The sequence below is a fragment of the Zosterops lateralis genome (assembly GCF_965231275.1).
Source record: "Zosterops lateralis genome assembly, chromosome: W".
Taxonomy (NCBI): Eukaryota; Metazoa; Chordata; class Aves; order Passeriformes; family Zosteropidae; genus Zosterops; species Zosterops lateralis.
Genome location: NC_139801.1, coordinates 20,811,898 through 20,827,029, shown reverse-complemented (window position 1 = coordinate 20,827,029; position 15,132 = coordinate 20,811,898). Strand labels below are relative to the sequence as shown.

The 15,132-nt window shown below is 43.7% G+C and overlaps 1 protein-coding gene across 1 annotated transcript in view; it reads right to left on the bottom strand.

Annotated features, from left to right (window-relative positions):
* Positions 1 to 6,370: 6,370 nt before the first annotated feature.
* LOC310922049 (uncharacterized protein) overlaps positions 6,371 to 15,132 on the bottom strand; it is a 69,705-nt gene continuing 60,943 nt past the window's right edge. Inside the window, exon 3 of the transcript XR_014592280.1 lies at positions 6,371 to 6,438. The gene's annotated coding sequence lies outside the window, so the exon portion shown is untranslated. The remainder of the gene's footprint in view (positions 6,439 to 15,132) is intronic.

Below are 15,132 nucleotides of genomic sequence, written 5' to 3'. Positions count from 1 at the left end.
GCCGCTGTACTTGCCACCAAGAAGATCATATACTCCTGCTGTGGGTTGCAACCCCATAGGCATGGAGGGTGGAGGTATAAGCCATACCAGACCTCTGTCATTCCTTCTTCTGTCACTCATTCTTTGTCTTTTCCCTTATGGGATATCGGCAAAGTCATGCCACAGATGCTATCGAAAGTTAAATATGGAAAGACACCGAGGTTCCTTTCTTATTACCAATACCCATATCAACAATCACTGTTATTACCCATCCAAATTAGATAGTTGTATTCATAATGGGAAAAAATATTGAATTGCGGAAAACTTGGGAACAAGTGGTGACAGGTTGGGAAATAAATGTCCAAAAGGAGAAAGATGGATTTGTTTCACATATGCTGTTGGGAGTAAGGTCCGAGATTTAGTAAAAGAGCAACTGGTAAACAAAAAGACAAAGCCAGCACAGCAATCAAACCCGGTACAAATCTCACTCCAGGATTTGTATACAAAACTGGACCAGCAATTAGAAAAAGAAATAGATATCTTGAGACTGGGGAAGAATCTGTTTGTGGAACTGAGGGAAAGAGTAAGCAAGGAACTTAACATAACCAACTGTTGGGTCTGTGAAAGGGCTTTGATGTCAGAGGAATGGCCATGGAAAGGCAGTAGCTTAGACCCAGTTGAACTCCTTAAGTGGAACCAGACAAATATAAAAGGGGAAAACTGACCGGAAGGGTGGATTTTAAGCTCAACAGTAATAGGGGAAGAATGTCTCTGGCGCACTGGAAAAAACTTTCTTAATGAAGTGGGAAACACTCCCTGTAAAGGATATAAGGTAAACAATGGAACTTTTACTTGGTGGATACCAGAGAAACCAACTTGGTATTGGACTCAAAAGAAAATAAAAAAGGGAAATTGTGAATAAAATAACACAGATGGACTTTTTCAACGTAATGATACTTAAAATTCCCTATTTTGGGATCCCAGAAATATCCAAATTTTGGGAGAATATAAATCAACAGGAAAAAGATTATTGGAAAGCACCAGATGGCTTATTTTAGATATGTGAAAAGAGAGCATACCCAAGACTCCTCTCTAGGTGGAAAGAGAGTTGCACTTTGGGAATCATACAGCCAGGATTCTTTCTTTTACCAGGACCAAAGGGAGATCAATTAGGGATACCAGTTTATGAGGACTTAAAAAGAAATAAAAGGGATGTAATTGGAGGATTCCAGAAATGGGGGGATGATGAATGGCCCCCTGAACGCATATTGGAAACATATGGGCCAGCCACCTGGGCACAGGATGGGAGTTGGGGATATCGGACTCCAATTTATATGCTGAACCGCATCATAAGACTCCAGGCTGTTGTAGAAATAATAACAAACAAAACTGGTCAGGCATTGGAATTAATAACAAGTCAACAACGCCAAACAAGGGCAGCAGTATATCAAAATAGGTTAGCTTTAGATTATTTACTAGCTGAAGAAGGGGGTGTTTGTGGAAAATTTAATACATCAGATTGTTGTTTGAAAATAGATGACAACGGAGATGCTGTTCTGGATATAGTCAATGATATCAGAAAAATAGCTCATGTACCGGTCCAAAAGTGGGAATCAATGCTAAAAACCAGCTGGTGGGATAATTTACTGAGAATAGAATGGTGGAAAAAACTAGGATTTTTTTTCTCTTATGTGCTACTGCTGGCCTGATATTTCTTCCTTGTTTAATCCCCTGTTTCATTCAGCTGATTACAAATGTAGTTCAAGGCATGCAAGTGGTAACAGTACCTACAGACTCAAAATTGACTACATCCGGAATGGCACAAAAGATCATGGTGTTAAAGAAACAAAATAATGTAAAAGACCCCTTTTGACAAAGCAAAATTGATCTATGAAAAAAATGAACAAATAATGGAGGCTAGAAAACAAGGAATATGCCTCAAGCCAAATAAATTATAAAAGAAAGAGGGAGGAATTGTTATAAATATATATTATAAAGTTGGCTTTTCACAAGATGTGTGCTATATGATTAATAATGTTGTGGTAAGGATATAGAATATAAGTTTTTTATTTCTGCTTTTAGAAAATTAGGCATAGTGGTAGTAGCTGATGTAGTATGCTTAAACGGTCTGTTTGGTCGGGAACATGTAAAGAAGACTCTGCTATTGATATACCGACTATCAGCATCTACCACCTGAAGAAAGCATGGACCAAGGCCCAAGCTGGAGGCAATAATGAAGACACAACCACGAAACACACATGCTCTAAAAAGGCGGATTCAAGGAGGGACCATGCAAAACAGTTCCTGGATTATGGAAACTAGTTTATGGAAAAATATGAATATTCACAAACTGATTCAATAGAAAGGGTATTTAACAAACGTCTCTGAGATAGCAAGGTGTGGACTTGGCTAAATGCCAAGTCACCCAGCCGGCCGTACTTTGCTTTTTTTTATCTTCTAATTGTCTTAATTTTTTTATTAAACATATTTCTTAAAATTTACCAAAAAGTGAACCTTGTTTTTCACACATGGAAGGTCTGCCAGGCCCTCAGGGCTGGGGACACGGGGACACCTGTGCTGCTACCGCCTCCCTCTGCCACAGTGTTACCCCGTGTCTTTAGAGGGGCAACACGTTGTGACGTGGGAGTGGACCTTGACAGAGGACAGCAGGCAGCAGCTTGGTGAATCATGGAAAGCTCTTTATTATCTGACTCCAAAGGCTTATATACATTTTGTACAGAGGGCCAAGATTGGCCCAAAGAGGTTACAACCTCCTGACTCCATTGGTCAATATGACCATCAGTCAAGTTCTCTCTCAGAGAACAAGAATGCAAAACATAGAGATAAATTCTAAGAATATAATATTGTTTACATGAAGCAGCGTGAGAAGCTGCTGCAAAGACTCAAACACTTGAAGGCAAGAAATTCAGGGACGACACCACAGCTCTCACAACTCAGGGACAAGGAGCCTCTTCCAGGAAGGTCACCACTGCCAAAAGGCCAACACAGCCCTCAGTGCTCCTGAAAAACCAGCTGAGGCCAGCTTGGTCTTCAACACATACCCACGTGTCCATGAAAACTCCCTGAGAATGGAGCCAGAGCTGCTTTTGGAACTGAGCTGTTTTTTTCTTCTGTTATTTGCCTTCATAATTTTAAGTTGGAAATTGCTCTTCTGGTTATGCCTCAGAGCTGCTGGGAAACTCCCAGAATTAGTGTGGCAATTTTCTCAGTCCTTTGTTGAAAAGGGAGAGTCCACACAAAAAAATGCACTGGCATTCCAGCTGCATAAATAAATTGCTGTCAAACTAAAAGACAATTTAGCTAAAAGATACCCCAAACAAACAACCCCCTCCACACACACTTCTGTGTCCCCATTAGAGCTTCAGGTTTCCATTCTGTAGATTTCCCAGCCATCTGCTTGGCCCTTGAAAGAGTCCTTGAGAAACCAAAAAATGAAAACCACTCTACTTTCTGAAAACTAATCTTGGCTTCCTGGTGCCTGACTTCCAGGGAAGTTCCACTCGAGGCTTGATTTCTGTAAGTGCAGATACTCAGCATGTCCCGAACAATTAGATGCCTTTGAGGATGCTGAAAGCTAGACATAAAAAAACCAAATCAATCTGGAGTCTTGTTTGACAACTGACACTATTTCTAATGCAAAAACCAAAACCAACAAAAAATCCAACCACCAAATAAAATAATAATAAAATAACCCTCAGAAAGCTCAAAACTTTAAAGAAAACCTACCAAATGGACCCTCGACTCTTTAGGTTTTAAACCATACATTTTTTCTATCAAGTTTTCTTTAGCCTGCCTAGAAAAAAAATTACAGAGGTACAGTGTAGAAGAATGCATCGATGAAGGATGTTGGGACAACAGGTGGCTCTTCAAAATGCTGTTTATTGTATCAAAGATGTTACAGCAGTCCAGGGTGTGGGTGACAGAGCCACACCTAAAGCTGCCAGCTATAGCTTTGGCATGCCTGAAGCCACTTTAGTTCTGGATACAATGCATTATATAGTTTTCTTTACTGAGCATCTTAATACATCAAAACCAATCAGCATCATACACAATACTTTTACATTTACCTATAGCCTATCACAACTACTATTGTTACCATATTATGGTTAGTACTATCCAATCACATCAAGTTAGTATGTTACATTTTAAGCTTAAAGTTGTTTTTCAGTTTTCTTGCAGTAGAAAATTCTTAGACCTTTTTTCTACTTGGTAAAAAACGTTTTTGTTTGCCTATGGGTTTTTTTGCTTTTCTTGAGACCTCTTTCTGCTTGCTAGAAACATCTTCTTTGTTTGTGGTCAACATATCCTTTGCTCTAGCCATAAAACCTCTTTCCAACTCAACATAACCTTTGCCTTCTTAGTTGTCCATTAACAACTGGCTCAGGAATCCTTAATTTAGGCATCTTTTATTCTTCTATATCAAAACTTGCTTCTATCTCTATTCCACTTTCAGGTTCTACATTCAGAGAACCTTCTGCTAAACATTCATATCTGTGAAACTTTCCTGTAAACTTTTATCATTCCCAACAGTACAGATCCATCTTTTTTCTTCCCTGCTGAGGCAGATGACCTTTTCCACAAGCCAAAGTCCCCTGGTTCATGCAGCACAGCCAGGGACCCTCAAGAGGTTCACTGAGGGGTGGTAATGGATTTCTTCTGGTCTCTGGTGTCTGCAAATCCTTCTTCCTTGCCAAAAAATTGGGAAGAGATGGGCTGACAGCATTACCCAGACCCTACAGATTCTCTGGGGCCCATTGACTCAGCCTCTGCGCAGGAAAGAAGTTATGGCATGAGGAGTCTGCAGCAGGAGCGGGGCTGGAGCTGCCCAAACTGCAGGCAATTCTGTTATCATTTGTTCCCAAGCTTTACAGAAGCATGTCCTGGACACAGGAAGGATTACAAGCAACCACTGCCTCCCAAGCAGCTGATATTCACAAGAAAAATAGAAGAGCAGAGGAAGGGGCAGTTTTGCCTTGTCAGCTAATGATCCTTGACTATCTTACTTTGTGTTTTTGGTAGCAAACAGAAAGAGGTCACACTTGAAACTGTGGAAGCGTGAGGTATCTTTAATAAAGATATCAATGGGGTTTATTAAATGGAACATGCAGTATGGGGCAGTGTGAGCCAGTGCTGGATGGGCTCAGGGTCATGCCAGCCTCCTGCCTCAGTGTCACCAGCTCTGGGTTAATGCCACGAGCTCTCAGCGTGGGCCTGATTAGAAGGCCGGGTCCCAGTTGTTTTTACCTCTGCCCTCTGCCCAGTATTTGTTTGCAGTGTGAGCAGGGAGCTTTTCAGCTCATCACTCAGGCCACGTTCAGAGCCCAGTGCTGAGGGCTTCCCTGTCTGGCGAGAGCAGAATGCAGAGCTGCAATTCTTATCTCCTATTGTCCCACTGATTGTTTGAGCTCTGGAAGAGCCTTTCTTTTTGAAGATCTTTTTCTTTTCTTTATTTTTTTTTCCATCCTCCCCCCCACCCTTTTCTTCTCATTTTCAACTGGCACCAGGTGGGCAGAACAGAAGGGGCTGTTCAAAGGTGTTTTTAGCTTGCTTTCTCTCAAGAGATCCTAGCTCATGGCAGAAGAAACAAGTTCCTCTGACAGGAAAAAGACCCTCCACCATAACAAGGCAGTTTTTCCCTTTTCACCTGCTGGATTGCGTGCTCAGGCTGGGGAGGGCCGAAGATGGAGAACCAAAGGAGGGCTGAGGGAGGATGTGGTGTGATCCAGAGGAATGCAGATGGGAGGAAGGGATTTAGCATGATGGTGATGGCTGTGTGATTAGAGGTGACAGGAACAATAGTGCATGGCTGTGTCTACACTGCTTGTTAGACACAAGCTGGCCTCTCAGGAAAGGGGAAACACAATACTTTTAAACTAAAGTGGATGGGACTGTGAAATGGAGGGAAAAGAAAAGGAAATAAAACAAGGGCTTTCAAACTGTTGGGGGAGCTGGTGTTTTTCTTCCAGCCACAGCAAAGCACGACTGACTGGGAAAGTGGGGCTGATGCAGCTTTAATCCATTCCTGTACATATCCAGCCATGAGGAGCTCAGACACTTCAGAGATGAGAGAGCTCTACCCCAGCCCATGCTGCTGCCCAGCACCTACTGCACCAAGGCCTGCAAACTGCTTTTATCCCACTGACCACCCACCCTGCCCGCAGGAGGGGCTGTGCTCTGACAGACGGTGCAACCCAAGAGGAGAGGATGTGGGTATCTCAGGGGACATCCCTGACAGTTCCAGTGTGGAACACAGGCAACACCACATTGCATGCAGACTGGCACAGTGGGCAGAACAAAAAGACCCCAACAACACTCGACCATGTGCCCAGCTTCAGTAAAATTCATGTACAATACAGCTGTTCTTACCCATCACAGCAGATCCATGTTTCAGTGCTGATCCAGCTCTGGTGATGGTTAACACTCGCTCCGTTCTGTCACCTGGAAAGTAAAGACAACTTTTCTCATGGCTCAGTGTTTTTCTCCTTTCCAAAGCTTTGGCTGATATTGATGAAGCTGCCTAACATTATCAGAACTTACTTGAGCTAATAAACAATGGCAATGCCTTTGTTCTAGTGCCAGATCCATCCCACTCAGCCCCAGGTGTGCTCTTTGCTGAGAGCCCATGATATACTACCTGAACCCCTACTCACCATTCTTCATGTTGATTATTTACCATTTTCTGCCTTTTATCTATTCTATAAACATTTTGCCCTAATTGCTCAGCTATTTGTTGATTATCCTGCAGTCGTTTGTCAGATCCTTTAATTCATTAATCTGTGAGACCCTTCAGTTGCTATTCATCTGATAAGGAAGTTTTTAACCACCAGTTCTCTCAGACTCATATCTCACTTCATGTCAAGGTCTTAAAAGGAACAGAATCATGGCTGACTGTAGCTGTTTGTGGAGTCATTTAGATGGGAACACCACATCCTACTTTTTTGCCATTCACGTGTACTAACTTCCTTAAAGCTTCTTTAGAAGCTAAATTCTTCACATCCTGAGGCTTGTGGGCATTCTGCTCTGCTCTGTGCAGCTGCTGCTTCATAACTAGCTGGGCAAAAAACTTGTTCAGCAAAATGAAATGCTTCCTCCTCGTTTGCTCAGCCGGTGGGGAAACACACCTGACAATGCCTGTGGGATTGCTGCCACTTGTAGTGAGCGAGGGGAGCCCTGCCCTGCTGCGTCCTGCTCCTCTCTTGCATGCACTAGAGCACATCTTGTGCCAGCCTTGCTCTGCACCAACCCAAGCCACCTGTAAAGCACATTTCTGGTTTATGTGGATGTATTCTGACAGAGGCAATTAAACCTGCACTTGAAGCACTGATTTAGAAGAATTAAAGACTTTAGTTAAAATAAATATCGCTGAGGTAAGGGAGCTAAAACTTCACTTTTGATAACAGAAGCCAGACTGAAGGAACTGATAAATCATGAAAGGAACTGATAAATCATGGAAGCTGTCAAACTAGGCTTTTGCATCCTGAATAATCAATAGACCCCATGAATACAATACAATCATAAATCAAACAGTCCTGAAAAAAACAGGATTCAGCTGTCACGAACACTAAAGGTTAAAAAGTCAAAGAGAGGAAGACCCATCTTACTTCATCATTTTGAGACCCCACCCCATAAAAAAGACCATCGACCCATTTCAAAGAACAAACTACGCATGCTTAATGGCTTTTTGGGCTAATTACCATACGAAGCAGGGAATGGGATGTACCAGAGTTATGAATATGCATTTGTGTTTTGGGTATTCAATACTCCTGAAAATAGAAGACCCTGTGATGATCTGTAAATTGCGCGTGTGTTTCTGGGAGCTATCCCGCACGCTGCCCAGCGTCGTAATAAACATACACTTTCTAACTTTAAACTGTTAGAGAGTCTTTGTCCGTCATAGTTGGATATTGGTATTAGATCAATATCCATAGTTTTTTAATAAATCACACAGGCCACTGCACATCAGGAGGCTGCAATATCTGACTCATGTTCAGCACTCTGCACCACTGGAGCACAGAGCTGCTCCTGCCTCATGTCCTGTCCCAGCTCTCACTTTCCCATGTAACCCACATCAAGGGGTGTGCTGCCAACCCAGAGCTCGATAGGCACCATCCTGTGCGGTATTGAACACATATTTCAAGGAAGCATGACTAAGGTGTTGTGCCATTGGCCTCCCTCCAACAGGATAATCCAATTTTTTCTGATTTCCAGACTAAATATACTCATTCCTTTTGACAAGGAGTTGTGATGTCAATAGGATTTGAGATGCACAGACAATAGCCTGGAACACGGTATCTTTGTTTTTGTGCCAAATCGGCACTTTTTTTCCTGGCTGACAGAGGCAAACCATGCATGAGGAGGCTTCCTGGGTCCAGACAGCCCAGCACTGCAGCTTGGGCTAGGCTGGATTCAGCTTGACTGAGCTACCTGCTTTCCTGCACCCTGCTCCCATTGCCTGGTTTTCTCTAAAAGCTTAGCTGGAGCATGACTCTCACTTCAGCGAACATCAGAATAAAATCCTGCATACAATTAAATGTGCAGTACAGTGCTCTTAGCTAGGCAGAGCAGTGGGGCTGGGCAGCTTTGTAATTAATTCCACGGTGTTTATCAGGAGCCTGGCCTTCAATATCTCATATTGCTCCTAAGTATTTTACCTCTTGTTGCATTAATTGAACCTTTTGTCTATTGACTTTCAATCCTTCCTCCTGGATTGCAGCCAAATCTTCCAGTCTGCTGTCATGCTTGTTCTTCAGAATCTACCCAGTTCAGGTGTGAGCCATATCTGATGTCACACACTTCCTGGACCTGCAGACTAATTTCTCCCACATTTGGGTGATGCGTATGTGATAGATCACAGGAGCTTGTAAAATCCTTGAGGAACTCAAGTGAAATATTTTTTCCCCTCCTGAACTGTAAACCCCAAACTTTTACCAACATTTCTCTGCTAAAGAGCTAAAGAAAAATACATTTGCTAGATCTATGGCCAAAAACCACTTAGCTCCTTGTACTACTGCAGCCGTAATTTCTGGCATTTTAACAAGAAGAGGTGATGTTTGCAGAGTTACAGCATTGAATGCTCTGAAATCCGCAGTCAGATGCTGTTGGGGGTTAGGTTTGCTCCTTTTTTACTTTAAAGAATTTTTCCCCATGAGTTACCAAGGAGACTGAATGTTGGATATTTAAGGGTACTTGACCAAAATGAAGAGCTAGCCAAAGGTTTTGTTTTTCTCATCTGTTGTAACTCCAGAAGGCAGAGGGTAACTGCTTTCCCTGATAACAAGCCAGCTGTTAAAAACCGGGTGGGATATTCTTTCTTATCTGTGCTCAGTCTTTTACTATCCCCATGGGAATATCTTTTGTTAACACACCATCAAAGACCACCAATGGCATGACACATTTCATCCCCCTATTGGGAGATGCTCTACTAGAGAGCAGAAGAGCAACCATTTCCAGCTAGATAAAAAGGAGCCACAGGTATCACCAGCTCTCTCCGGTGTTTCCCACGGGACCCCCAAAGGAAGACGGACCCATTTCGGGACCCCTGGCTCCACAGGACCATCATCTCTGCTTCCAACAGGCCCACATCTGCCACTCCAGGAGGGTTGACTTTAGACTGTTTCCAACGCCCTGATTAACAGGGCGTCAGGTTGTATTTTTCTGACTCTGTCAGAGGTTTTCTTTGTTTTTTTTTTTTTTTGTTCTGGGATTCCTTGTTTGCTTGCTTGCTTATCATTTTGTACTATAACATTTGTATTTTTAATATCTCTAGTAAAGAACTGCTATACCTATTCCCAAAATCTTTGCCTGACAGCCTTTTAATTGCAAATTTATAATAATTTGGAAAGAGGAGGGGAGGGGCTTGCATTCCAAGGGAGGCTCCAATCTTCCTTGGCAGATACCTGTCTATTCAAACCAAGACAGATGCATCTATTTCCCTTTAATACCATCCCCACAGGGGAATTACACACACTGGGTCATTGCACTGGCACTCCTTGATCCACCAAGCTTTCTGGGCTTGCTTGGGTATTTACAGCATTTCTGCAGTCTTGGATCAAGCCCTGCTATTAAAGCAAAGGTGTTAATTTTCCCATACTCCAACTTATCTCAAACTTATACTTGCAGAAAGGTAACTGACCCTCATCCTGAGCTCTTCTGACTATTTCAGGAGCCTTTACAGGAAAACATCATTTTTTAGGTAAGGTAACTATAAGTCTTTCCATTTCTGTATTATCCTTGCACACTTAGTCAGATCTAAACTCACCTATTTTGTTTAAGAAACAGGCTGCTGAAAAGCCCATTTTTTATCCTGTACATGATGCTGAATACAAAAACCCTCAAGCACACACTCCAGTAAGCAGTTTGCACTGGAGTGAGTGTGGGCAGAGCTGAGACTCTCCCTGCACCAGAGGAGACCCCTGTACATTTGTGTCTGTTGGGGCACCTTATGGGCACCCTCACTCTTGCAGAATACTAATTTCAATTGTCACTGAGGCACCAGAATCTAATAACAGTTTGGGTTCCCAGTAGCTTGTTTTTCATTGCTGTTGTACAGTTCTACCAATTTATGCATTAAGACACTAATGGATTTTATATTCCATCTAGCCAGATCTTCTTCCAGGCTCTAGTTCCCTCCAAACCCTATTTCATGTCTACTTCAAATGACATTTCCAAGATTTGTCCAGTCTAGACAGGATACCCTCTGCCTTCCTGTGGGCAGAGAGCCACAAACTGCAGAGCAATCAAGGTCCTTCTCCTCCTCCACAGCTCTGGGTTTCTTTGTCCTCTGGACCCTGATCCATGAAAGCAGTTATTGCTGGTACCAATTGCTTTGCCTAAGAACTTCTAAGTTCCTTTTCTTTCCAGAGGATCCTTCCACCCCTGCCCCTAATTTATGTTAGCAGCATCCCCAGATCCCAAAGTCATGCCTAACATCCAGCAAATTCTGAATGCCAGTTCATTATCCCCCAGCAGCAGTGCAGCAGATACACCAGGAGCCATTTTCTAGGAATGTAGGAATGTTTTGTTGTTGTTGTTGTTGTTGGGTTTTTTCTTTTTTTTTTTTTTTCTTTTTTTTTTCCTTTTTTTTTTTTTTTTTTTTTTTTTTTTTTTTCAGTTAAGGCTCAAAACCACCCTTCCCTGGTAACCAGCTCCAGTTAACTGAGTCTCTCAGTGGTCTCTCTGTCCCACTGGCCCCTGTCTCCCTGAACTAACAGCTTTTTTTACCATGAGGGGATCTTCCTTGCCTGTATCCTTACCATGCAAAGGAGCACAGGGGTCGAGGGTGTGTTCTGGGTGAAACAGGACCATTCCAAATATCTCCATCCCAGTCACCAGGATCACTTCTCCTCCTCCAGTTTGTACTGCAGTCAATATATCCAGTTTAGCTGACAGCTTCTGATTATTTTTCTCGCTTGCTTTCTCACTGGAGTCACAGAATTCAAGTGTTCTTGTTCACTCTATGTGGCAATGATTTGATTTCTGCTCCTGCCTGCTCAGCCTCCCACAGCCTCACTCTCCTGGACCTAACTGCTGGGTTACCACCAATCTGCCACAGGTGAAACACAGACTGTGATGCATTCAGACACTCCCTTCCCCTCTGGCAGAGCAGAATAAAAATGGCTTGGCTAATATCTCTTCTACTAAAGGAAACTGGAGAAGCTGATGAGTGCTAATGCCACCCTTGAACCAGACCATTTTGGGGCATTAAAATGTGCATTAAGATACCCAAATGCTGAAGTCAAGACCAAGCCTGCCAGTGATGAATCCTTTTTGGATCCCTGGATGGTAGGTGGCATCTTCTGGCTACTGAGGAGGATTGTTCATGCTCTGTTACAGCTTTGTTTTTTTCCTTGTATTGGCTGGTTTCAAAAGCAAACTACTCCTGATCTGCCAGTCCAAGCCCTTTTTTTTCCAGGGCTAACTTTGCAAATATAATATGATATTATGTACAATGAAATGATCATTCTGTGAAACAGATCCTAGTTTCCAACAGTTTCCCAGCCTACTCGCTTCAGAACTACCCAGTAACTTTGAGCTGGCAAGAGGCTGTGTGACTGAGCACCCACACAAGTGCTGCAGCCAATGTCACTCTCTGTGCCATGGCCTTTCTCATGGATGGTGTCCTCACCCTGACCCTTCCTTCCCCACACAAGCTGCACAGCTCCTTCACAGACATGCTGTTGACCATGTGAAGCACATGGAAAATAGATCTCCCGTCCCTGATCCCAGGGACCACACTGCCCATCCCTGCCTGTCAGCCAGGGGCTGGTGTCTGAAGGACTGTGCAGAGGAGCAGCTGCCCATGAAGGTTTGCCCTGCCCATGGTGTCCCTTTTGCAGTTTGGGGGTCCCTGACAGCACTGCTTCCTCTGCAAGCCTGCATGGGGAGGCCGTGATCTCCCGTGCTACACTGTGGCAGCGATGCCATGCGTACAGTGAAGGGCTCTGTGATTTGTGGTGCTATAAAAGCTGAAAACCTCAATCGTTGCCTTTTATATATAGTTGAAAACACAATAATTGACTGCAGTGTCAACTGAAGAAGGCAGCAGCCCCTTGGAAGCACACTCAGGCATCCACACGCTTGCAGCTGCCCGCCACCAGCCAGCCGCTGCTGTGTGACTCTTAACAGAAGGCTTAAAATAAATCAGAATTATTTCCAGATTAGAGGGGAAAAAATCCTGTGAACATGTTCCAGTCAAGCACAAAGAACACAAAGAGAGAAGTCTCTTTGCCAGTCAGCACAGCATTTGCTTTCCTCTGGTCCTTTGCTCTCCTGATCTCCTGTTCTCAGAAACAAACTGGCTTCATCTTTTTTTTTCTGTCTGAGACAGGTGAACACACAAGATTGTAAAGCTCCTGAATCCACACTGATGTGTATATTATCAAGCTATGTGTCTCCCAGACTCCTCCTTTTAATTTTGTTGACAGAAGTCTCAGCCAAACTCAACAAATCCACGTGGTTCCTTTCTGAACTCAGTTTCAGCAACAGAGAACACCCACCTACAGCCACAGTACCCAGATAATAAACTGTTCCTCCTGGCATCACCTGTCCAAATCCTAACCCTACAGAGCCCTTGAGCCACGCCCATGTCACATGAGAGAGGTCACAGCAGGGCTCAAGAACACCTGGGAGTGCTGTTTGCATCTCTGCTAGCTCCAGGGTCCCAAACACCTCCATCACACAGAGCTGCTGCCCTGCCTCTGTCTGATGCTCTGACTGCTGCCATGTCAGAGCAGTGGGAAAAGGTTCTCTCTTATCCAGTGGTGTGGAACTGGCAGGCAATTCACTGATTTCAGTGTTGAAGCACATGGGAATCTTGCACCACTTCCCTGGTGCTCCTGTTGGAGGACAAAGCCTGGAAGATCTGCTGTATGGCACAGTACATGAGGAACAGGGAGATGGGAAGGGGGAGGGAAGAAGGACAAAGGCTGAAAGAAAACCAAAACCCCCTTCCAGAATGGCACCAACATCCTCCAATTCAGCTGTTTGCATTAGGAGAATATTTCAGTTTTGACTGCTCTAATGTGTTGTTTTGTTTACCTTGGGGACTTTTAGGGTGAATTATAGAAACAGGCCAGTTTGCTTCACTCATTTTTAAAGTTTTTGTTTCAGCTTCTTCTGCACAAACAACATGCTACAATTTGGGGGCTGCAAAGGCTGCAGGGAAATATTGATTTCCTCCCAATAACACTAAAACACTTCGACCCAACATTTTCTGAAGGCTTTTACAAAACTTACATTTTGAGGGATGGGTTTGGCTTGACAGACTTCTTTTAAAGAGAGCTGACTTTCTTGCAGCCACCTTAGAACCCTTATTTACTACTTTATATTACAAAAAGACAATTGTGGATGCAAGAAATTTCTCAGGTAAATCCCTCTAAAGTTTCAGATTATATGGCTATGTGAAAACCTGCATTGTAACGCAAGAAAAATTCCAATTATTCAGCTAATTTAAAAAGACAATTATAATATGGAATAATTAATTTCTTTTGATATTTACAACTCAGACACTCCCTTGTATACCTCAGGGGCCAGAAGTTTTAGCAAATGCAAAAATGAGAATTGCTTCTCAGAAACAGCCAGCTTTCTCTGAGGCTTTTCTGAGCCTGGCATTAGTTCTGTATACGAGAGTAGTGACTGATGGCCAATATTATAGCTGGAGATCCCTGAGCCATCAGATTACAAATGCAGAAGGTCAGATGCCATGTTGACTATCAAAAGCATTCCAAAAAAAGACACCAAAGTTCCTCTAACTGCAACACTGCTCCTGCACTCCTGCACTGTGTGAAGTGCAACTCATCTCATCTCACCATCACAGCCCCAGCCCCCCATGGAGTGCCACTGGACTAGGAACTCCAGAGCCAGTCTCTCTTCAAACTCCTCTGCCCCACAGTTTCAGCACAGACTTCCAGTCCTTCCTGCCCTGTTAAGCTGCTCTGTGTCATCCCACCAGCTGCCACTCTGGGAGCAGAGCTGCTCCTCTGCCATCACCAGAGCTTTAGTGGGAGTTCTGCCTCAGCTGCACTGGCAGGGCCCTGGTGATTACAGCTCAACTCCTCAGAGAGGGGTGGCTCAGATGGACACACAAGGTCAGGAGATGCCAAGATGCAAAGAAGGCTGATGCCTCCACTCAGAGCCACCACAGTGACCTTTTTCTCATTTTGTGCTATTTGCCTCAACTACAGAGCCCTCCCTAATTTAGTTTCCTCCCCAGTTTAATTGGAGGAAACAGATCTTAGCTTCTGCCCTCCCATCTCTTTTAGTCCAGGGAGTCGGGTGGTGAGTGCTGTTACCAGCAGCTCCATTTATCCAGGAAAAGAGTCCATGAAGGATGTGGGCTCTGGTTGCACACTGGTCCCCACGTATGGAGTGTCAATTGAGGGGGAGGCAGATACTCTAAAGACAGCTGCCAAATACTGAATACACTCATGTTACAAACCTTGAGAGTCAAGTGTGGGAAAAGGCAGGGCAGGGCCTCTGGGTCTGCCAGGACAGGAGGTGTTTCTTGGGACATTTGCATTTTTCCAAAGTTAGCTAACAGCAAGGACTTGGTTTGGTGAAGGCCTGCAAATGATTGCTCTGTGAGGTCAATATCTCCTGACAGACTGCTCCAGCATTCAATACACCTTCATTCAA